Below are 6,647 nucleotides of genomic sequence, written 5' to 3'. Positions count from 1 at the left end.
GTACTTACGAAAAGAAATTAGTATTTATTCAGTAACCAAAAGATCACTGATTCAAACACTCACTCGGTCACCCCAATAAGTAAAATTAAATTCTCAAGAACATAGTCATTAATAATCATATAACCTCTACAGTGTGGAAACAGGCCATTTGACTCAAAGTCCACACCAACCCTCTGAAGACTAACCTACCCAGACCAATTCCACTATCCTATTTTCTACATTTACCCCAACTAATGCATCTTGCCTACAGATCCCTGAACATCAGGAGCAATTTAGCATGGCCAACCCACTTGGCATGCATATCTTTAGGTTGTGGGAGGAAACCAGAGTACCCAGAGGAAACCACCACAGACACAGGGAGAATGTGAAAACTCCACACAGACAAGTGTCTGGAATCGAAGTGCATTCTTGGAGCTGTTAGGCAGCAGTGCTGACCACTGAATCACCGTATCACCTCTAAAAGGAAGAATGTAAATGTGTCCTGTGCAGGACGCTGATTGAAAACTCTGCTTTTACTTCATTAATGAGGGGAGTCCTCCACTAACACAAATTTTGCAGTCGAGTATCCAGCATTTGAGGACATCACAGGCGTCAAACACATGAAGTGCAATGGGATAGGCTCGTCCTGGAGGAACCTCCTTCTTGACCAAGGCTTCTCCCCTGCCAGATACTGAAAACATCTTAATCAATCTGTTTGCAGATGTTATGGCATATATCTGAAACAGGTACAACTTGAATCTAAATCCTTGTCCAGAAATAGGAACACTGCAACTCAGTCACAACAAATTGTCATCCTATTACTTCATGTACATGCTCAACAGAACAAACATGTCATCCAAATATTCTCCTATCGTGGTCATTTTAGATTTCCCTAAATTCTTCAAACCACTCATTTCCTGACATATTCACAGAAGTTGTCAACAATATCACTAGTTAACTCACATAAAATCACTGACATAGACAGCCACCCATGCAAGTATGCATGCATTCACAACCGAAATCACCCAATCACACGTCCTTCACCCAACCACTCATGTACTTCCTATCACTCTTCATTCGCTAAATAATTTACCAACTGACTCAAACAATCTTCCAGTCATAGAATTGCTCCTTAAACTACTCAGCAAAGCATTTACTCATGTAAGATTATCTCAGCCAGCCTTCTTACCCAATGAACATCTGACAATTCCGGGGACTCAAGAATCCACTCACCCTCCCACTCATAGCAAACATTAAAATAATTACTTTATCCCTGATGCCCCCAGCCATCATAAAAAAGGTACTTATTCGTTCATTGCCCCATTCAAATCAGCCAGTCAAGCATTCATTGAAGCATTTTTCACCTCACACTCGACCACTTATTGATCCAACTATTGAAACATCCAATCAATCATTTTTAATGTTGCAGCATCTGTTACACGAACTCCAAGTCACTCAGACACCGAGTCACGTAATGACTCACACACACAAACTCACTCATACAGCCACTAAATCCAATCCAGTTACTTGTCCATTCATTGCTACAGAATCAGACAACACCCATTCACATGCCACTCACTTAGGACTGCACAATTTCACGTTCACCCAATCACCCCCATAACTGCAACCCCCATAACTGCATACCCACTTAAAAATGAATTTTTCGCTCACTCGTATTTATTCAGTTAGTTGCTTATTTGCTTACTCACTCATGTACAGATTCAGAAAATCATCCATTCAATCACCACACCCACTGTAAGATTAAGGCGATTAAGATTTTCCCATGTTATGGCAGCTTCATTATGTTTGATAAGGTGTGTATTATGCCTCCTGCTCCTGTCTCCCCATGTTTGCTGTCATTGATGACATATTGTACATATTTGATGCAACTGGGTCAGCATACAAAGAAAGGTTTGTCACAATTATTTACGGTTAGAATAAATTTTCTGAGTGAATTCGCTGACCAGAATTTTAGGCCATATGTTTTTATAATTTGTCGATATAGAAAAACTTGATTCAATAAATGTCAGGAGTGAAATTATGTGAATAATTCGTTAAAAGGGAATATAATGGAAGTGGCCAAAATTTTGTCCGTTTATTTTTCTTTTTGTTTACCCCACCTGCTTTATCCAGAGCTTGTTTTAGGCTGGATTCATCTGAAAAGATAATATATGATTTCAGTCCTTTAAGTGGTCCCACTGTTGCTAAATTGTATAAGACAAGCAAATGGAATGAAACGAATGGATTTATCTTTTTAAACATGTGCTGAAATATTATTGCCAAATATAACTTCACACAACTGTACCTTCTCAATAACATATTTATTTCCATTTTGAACAATAACACTGAAAATGTTCAAAACTTTGCTAATATAAAACACATTTGTCAATTCTCTAAAACATTTCACAGATGCTGAGCAATTTATTTAGCGTATGGCAATTGCCTGAAAAGACAAATCAACAGTTATTAACAATGATGGTGAACTTTGCATATGGAAATTATTAAAGACTCATTATTAAAGGTTCACAGAAGGTTCACCAAGATGGTCCCTAGTATGGATACATTATCTTATGAGCAAAGGTTAAACGAGTTGGAATTATACTGCTGGATTTTATAAAAATGACAGGTGACCTCATAAGGAACTTGCTTGTTGAAATATTGAGAGGATGTTTACCATTATCTGAGAGTCTAGGACCAAAGGGCAAAATCTTGTGACGTAAGGTTGCTAATTTAACATTGAATAACGAAGCAATTCCCTCAGTAAGCTGTAAGTCTTTGGAATGTCACATCACAGAGAGCTGGCAGATCGTGTTGGTGCAGATTCCTTATGTGTATTTGTGGCTGAGATAGATAGATGGGTATGAGAGTCAAGGTTTACGAGAAAGGGCTGGAAAGTGAATGTGTGGACGGATCAACCAAGACCCTGTGATTAGTGGAACAGATTTTAAGAGCGGAGCAGCCTACTGCTGTTCAAAATCTTGAGGACTTTTATTGATGGGCATTTGTAATATTCAACTTCGTGAATTAAGTTAAAACTGAGTGAAAGTTTACTTATACAGTATTGCTGAATTGATTTAATTAACAAATAATATCGTAGTTAAATGTGATATGTATGTTCAGTATGAATATATTAGCAAGAGATTTGCCCCAGCGATTATCATATTATTTGAGGGTTTCTTTAACAGCATATTGAAATATAAAGTACAATCATCTCACCATCGTTTACAAAACAGCAACTAACTGATACATAACTCCAGTCATAAGTGAGAATCAACTATATTTAGGAGATTTGACAATATCTACTACACATACGTTTTATGATTTGAGGATGAAGACAAGTTGCAGTCCCCACAGGAGTAGAGATATAACTCAAAATGCGTGGATTCAAACAGGTCCTTATTGCTGATTTAGTTTCAATTGCCATACAATTACTGTTGAGGGGGTTTTCTATGAAGGAGACACGAAGTAACAGGGAAAGTAACTAATATTTGCTGGTGATTAGCTTAAAACATGAATATGTCGGTATGAATTATGCAGCTGTCTCTGTCAAGCAAGTGATTCTGTGGAAAGAATCACACAGTGATAGATAAAATGCTGTCCAGAATCTCAGTCAAAGCCAAGACGATTTTTTTAACTGGACAGACGTCAACAGTTCTGGTGATGAGTTATCATGACTACTCAGGTTAACCGCGTGATTCATGTAAATAATTCTCTTCGAACTATTGATGCTTATTGTAGGTAGAGTTTTTTTTGTATTGGAAGAATCATAAATAAATGTATATACTGTATACGCTGTATCCTGGCCTACTTTTCCCACAGATCTCTATTATTAGTTAATTTTGCTCTTCATATTTCTTTGCTTAACATGCAGGGAGGTGGGACACAGGGCGGACGGCAATCTCCAAGAATAATGCTAGAATCACTTAGAAAATGTATCACAGAATTTAGAATGTTCTTCTAACTGGACATGAAGGAAAATCGCTAAGCACCATGAATTTGCCTGGCCCACAACAGAGTAGTAAATAATCTAGTCAGAGAGACAAAACAAAAGGAATTAGTTATTTGTAAGATTTCATTCATTTTAACTCACTCTGAATTAGCTGGTAGCAGACAGTCAGCCTGGTAACTTAGTTTGGATTTTCACAGAAAAGAAATATCGTGCAAGGAGTAATAATTCTTTCGTGATGATGAAATGCTCAACGCTTCAAAAACTCTTGGAAGATACTTCAGCTCTTTCAACACAGATCCTCATGCTGTTCTGCACATGAACGAACATAAGACAGCTATAGTAATTAGGTTCGTCCAAGCTTTGCCAATCATGATACAATGGAGTTTAAATCGAATTTTGATATTGAACCCAACAAGCAGAATTCACTTTGGAACACTCTGACGTTTACTATCGTTATCAAAGTGATTTCTCCACATTTAATGACTGCGTGAAAGTTTTGTATGTCTTTTTGATCTCTTATTACTGTGAAAATAGATCAATTGTCATATAGCCTCTTCTTTTGCAGGTGAAACACTTCAGAGAGTTTCATCCCTAAAACTATCTGTAGATGTATTCATTATATACGGGAAGCTGATCAAATCTGTTTACAATCTGTTTACATAAATCATGCATTGAGGGTATTCAAGTACTCTGTTAGGTCATTTTGGTGAAATTAGTTTGTTTGTAATAAAGTTCAGAACCTGCAATGTGATCTTGTTCGCAGAGTGGAAATTCCCATGTATCTTCACAAATTGATAATTTCGTGTGAAGAGGAGGCATTGAAGAATTTTAAATTATAAAACAGAATAGTCAGGCAAGTTTTGAGACAAGTTTCTGATCGTCTGTCTTCTTAGAATACTATCAACACACAACATTAGTTGCTGTTTTTAAAACAGAGAAGTCTGCCTACAAGGGGATAGTGTCGACCAGCGCGTCAGGTCTAGAGATTAAGTGGTACTACGAAAAGCAATCAACATTGGGTACTGACAATTAGGGCATATAATTCGATGCTTAGGTTTCTACTTACTAGCACCTACTTACCACTTCCACCTATGTTATAATGAAATAAAATTGCAAGAGTGAAGTTAATCAGAGAAAATGGAGACTGAGTTGCGGTCATGCATATGGCTAGTTTATACATTGCAATTTAACGAACATATTGTCCTGTGTTAGCAGTTCATCAGATACCCAGCAGCGAATATTTCATGTAGGTATCCTTAATACAACGTTTTGAGATATGGAAGGATATTTGTTTTCTGAATCAGGTGTAACTTGTAGACTGCATTTGCACCATTAGAGTCAGTTAAAAAAAATGTCAGTTTTCATCGTCACCCCTATCATTACTGTGAGATAGTGGCGAAGTTAATGAGAGAGTTACTGTGGATGAGCATTGAGATTGATAACACAGAACTGGCATACGCATCTTGACCTGTACAGATATTAAGGTTCTATTGTTGGCATTCCTCTGCAATGCAGCAACTGAGCTAACAGATTATGTTACACTTTACGAAATCCTGAGGTCGTTCTCGCTATTCAGACGGCAATGTTGAAACGAAGGATTCACTGAATTATTCAGAATGTATATTGCAATGCGTTACAATTCTGATTGAATGTTCACAGTTTATGAGATAATGTGGTGGGAGGTTCACTGTAACAAAATATTGTACCAACTTCACAAAAGAAACTCTTAGAATTGGTTTATAGGTTGCGATCATACCGAGTTCCTACACCAATAACTCGTGGAAATGTTATAGTACCAACATATCTTAGAGGCAGCTTTGCTCAATAGTTAGGGTCAAATCAAGGAAGAAGAAATTATCATGGAAGAATGAGAAATATCATCAATATTTAACAACCGTTTGTTACAGTAAAGATCATGAATTAAATGCTAAAAAAAAATACGGCAAACAAGGCATGAAAATAGTACAAAGTTAAAAATCACACAACACTAGGTTATCGTCCAACAGGTTTAATTGGAAGCACGCCTGATGAAGAAGCGACGCTCCGAAAGCTAGTGTGCTTCTAATTAAACCTGTTGGACTATAACCTGGTGCTGTGTGAGTTTTAACTTTGTACACCCCAGTCCAACACCGGCATCTCCAAATCATGAGTATAGTAGGGATGTAAAGTCATCAATAACACTAAAATGAACATTTTGGAGGAGATTAAGGGAGTAAAATCCAAAAAAAACAAAGATCCTGACTGCGTGATATTTGTCAAAACAGCAACTGTGGAGATGGTAGCTGCATTTGGAATGATTTTCTAAAGTTTCCTAGAGCCTGGGGCATAATCATGCCTTTGGTAGTTAGCACTTCTTCTCTTCTACAATTGAAATTCGCGTTTTACTTTCACTTAATGATTGAGGCTGCCAGCTATGAACATTTTTCACACACATATGTGTAACTGTTGCATTCAATAGAATGTGTTGAAGAAATGAAAATGTGTTGCTGGAAAAGCGCAGCAGGTCAGGCAGCATCCAGGGAACAGGAGAATCGACGTTTCGGGCATAAGCCCTTCTTCAGGAATGATTCCTGAAGAAGGGCTTATGCCCGAAACGTCGATTCTCCTGTTCCCTGGATGCTGCCTGACCTGCTGCGCTTTTCCAGCAACACATTTTCAGCTCTGATCTCCAGCATCTGCAGACCTCACTTTCTCCTGTGTTGAAGAAATGTTGACTCTG

At 37.7% G+C, this 6,647-nt stretch overlaps 1 pseudogene; it reads right to left on the bottom strand.

The window, feature by feature from the left end:
• Nucleotides 1–523: 523 nt before the first annotated feature.
• Nucleotides 524–675, bottom strand: LOC122544275 (U1 spliceosomal RNA; annotated as a pseudogene).
• Between the last annotated feature and the right edge of the window lie 5,972 nt (nt 676–6,647).

Source organism: Chiloscyllium plagiosum, unplaced genomic scaffold (assembly GCF_037043375.1).
Source record: "Chiloscyllium plagiosum isolate Xiang-an unplaced genomic scaffold, Cpla_swu_hap1 HiC_scaffold_38, whole genome shotgun sequence".
NCBI lineage: Eukaryota > Metazoa > Chordata > Chondrichthyes > Orectolobiformes > Hemiscylliidae > Chiloscyllium > Chiloscyllium plagiosum.
The sequence above is the reverse complement of the archived record's forward strand: the minus strand, read 5'-3'. Positions and strand labels throughout refer to the sequence as shown.